Source organism: Cynocephalus volans, chromosome 4, assembly GCF_027409185.1.
Source record: "Cynocephalus volans isolate mCynVol1 chromosome 4, mCynVol1.pri, whole genome shotgun sequence".
NCBI classification, from domain to species: Eukaryota; Metazoa; Chordata; class Mammalia; order Dermoptera; family Cynocephalidae; genus Cynocephalus; species Cynocephalus volans.
This window is the reverse complement of record NC_084463.1, coordinates 137,712,495-137,715,607: the sequence shown is the minus strand read 5'-3', so window position 1 is coordinate 137,715,607 and position 3,113 is coordinate 137,712,495.

Sequence of the window (3,113 nt, the reverse complement as noted above, 5' to 3'; positions counted from 1 at the left end):
AATTGTGTGATGAACTAAAAATGAGTTTATAATAGAATGGCTTGTACTGTAAATAAAAGAAAATAAATTGACCCTGAACTTTTGGAAAATTCTTAGATACTGCAGATAAGTTTCATTTTCTTCTGAGGTTGTCATAGGCAGTTTAAATAATTAACTAAATGTTTTAGGACCAACATCATCTGACTTGTCTTTGTCTGATATTGTCATTGCAGAGAAGAAGGTAGTAGAAAGTCCAGTGTGCACATGCAAACTTGTTAAAGTACAGATTCTGTGGCTACAACAAAGGCTAAAATAACATGTTTCCTAAATAAATTAAAGGTTCATTCCTTTTTCTCATACAGCAATCCAAGCATAAGTAATCTAGGCTGATATAATGGCACTGAGTGTGAAGAGTCCAGGTTCTTTCTATCGTTTTGATATTCTACCTTCAATATCTCATTCATGATCTTAAAATGCTGCTCCAGGTTTTGCCACGGTATCCACCTTGATAACAATATGTGAGCCTCTAAAAGATCCAATCCTGTATTCCAACATTATGTGGGGCAATACATTTCCTCTATTGGATTGGGTTATTTTTATTTATTTATTTATTTATTTTCAGTTAAAAGAACTCTAACTTATTCAAGCTCTAGAGCACCTAGAAGATAAATTCTAAACTTCTAACCCATAAATACGAAAGCCCTTCATAGTCAAGCCACTGCCTAGCACCCTAGCCTGATCGTTACAATCCCTGCTATGCATTCAGTGCTACAGGCACACCCCAGAACATCCAGAATGTCTCATAAGTGTCGTGGTCCTTCTTTCCACTCTGTTTCTGCTCTGTCCTTGCTTGGAATGCCCTCTACTCCACACTTAATTTAACTTGTGATCTCTCAATCATCATCTGAGACTGAGCTCAGAAATTTCTGTCTTCATGAATCGTCTTCTGTTTTCCTTGCAGGCAGCAACTTTTATTCTCTTCCCTCAGTATCAACCTGGAAGTATCTCTATCATTGCTTTTACTGTAGTATGCTATGATTATTTACTCTGTAATTCTAGGTTATGGGCTATAATGGGTCATATTCACTATTAGATTTCCCTGCCCTAACACAAATTCTGAACCAAAGTAGAAGTTTAATAAAAATTGTAGAATAAATGAACTAGATAATGAGAATACAACAAGTGAAACTGCCAAGTTAATGACCCTCTATGCTACATCTGTTTCCTGAAAAAAAGTTATTGGGCTGGAAACCAAAAGACCAGAATCGAGTTTGGCTTTATAACTTACTAGTCTTTTTTAAAGCCATTCTGTCATCTGTGTTTATGTTTTTCAAATAGGAAGCTTTCCAATGGAAATCAGTACCCCTGCTTCTCTTTCTGCACCTTACTCACGGAAAGGTGACTAATATGGTGGGTGAACTTGGAAAAGGGAATTGGGAATGGACATGTTCAGTTATACCCCTTCCTCTATTCAAGCTATGCCAACCTGCAGGCATCAGGTGTTTGGTTTTCTTTCTACTCCGCACCTCAATACTCTGCCTTTTTGCAATATCTGCCTACAATCTATCCAGATATGAGAGTGACTCTGTGCATAATTATGTATAATTTAGTGGTGAAGTATTAACAAGCTTGCTTAGCCACAGATCTAAGCCTCATCTTCCAATGGCTCTATCAGTAGCAGATGCAATGTTTTTATCTCCATCCTGTGCCTTCGTTGATCCAGGCACCCATAACAAAATACCATTAACCAGATAGATTATAAACACCAGAAATTTATTTTTTACAGTCTTCAATTCTGGGAAGTTCAAGATCAAGGCACAGGCAAATTTAGTGCCTAGTGAGGACCCCACTTTCTGGTTCATAGATGACCATCTTCTTGCTGTGTCCTCAAATGGCAGAAGGGGCAAGACAGCTCTCTGGGGTTTCTTGTTTTAAGGGCACTAATGATATTCTCATGACCAAATCACCTCCTCAAAACCTTATCTTTTAATACAATCACATTGATAATTAGCTTGTAACATAACTTGGGGGAGTATACAATCTCTCAGACCATAGCACTGTGTCCATTTCTTAATGTGTTCTAATCTAGCATGAGCAAGAGAAGGACTCTCAACAATCCAAACAATTTCTATATCAGTTAAATAATTCATGACCTAGCTGAGTTCAGAAATTTTAATTGCATGTACCTGACATTATTTGTTAGGATAATTAAATGAATAATACATATTCTATAACCTCAGAAAATTATAGTCTGGGGAAAATGAGTGGCTCTCAAAACATCTGAATTATATAAAATTAATGCTTAATAAAATTTGTAATAATTCACCAACCTAAATGAACTCCAGGGTCATTGGGAAAATTCTAATAACTAAAGAAACCATAATAAACAATGGAGCTATTCGATCAGACTCTCCAGGAATGGAGTACAGGAATTCAGTCTTCTTGTTTGTTTATAAGCTATCCAAATGATTCTATCAGCCATTTTACCAAAGTTCAGGAAATATTAATTTAATGCCCTACCAAGGCCAAAATCTAAGACCTCTAATGACTGGGCCGACCCCGTGGTGCACTCGGGAGAGTGCGGCGCTGGGAGCGCAGTAGCGCTCCCGCCGCGGGATCGGATCCTATATAGGGATGGCCCGTGCGCTCACTGGGCGGCCGGTCACAAAAACGACAAAAAATAAATTTAAAAAGACCTCTAATGACTGATAACACTGCCCATATCAGATAACACATAGGAATTATATAAAAAGTTAGTGTATTCCAAACTTTTCAAAAATAAAAAATAAAAAAATACCTGGTGTCCACAAAGAATGCTTATGTTTTGTAATGATGAATATGCTAATTATCCTGATTTGATCATCACATTTTGTACACAGTTATTGAGATTCAACTCTGGATCCCATAGACATGTATAATCAATTATGTTTCAATAAAAACTTTGGGGTACATTGTGATTCTCCAAGAGCTGGCTAACGTATCTCTATTTCCTGTTTATATTTGATCCTGAAATACTATCTAATTAGAAAGCACTTTTGGAAATACTAAGTTTATGTACACAAAAATGCACTATGAATTATAAATATCAATAGTTATTATATTATGTAAGATTATTATATATTTATCAATTATTT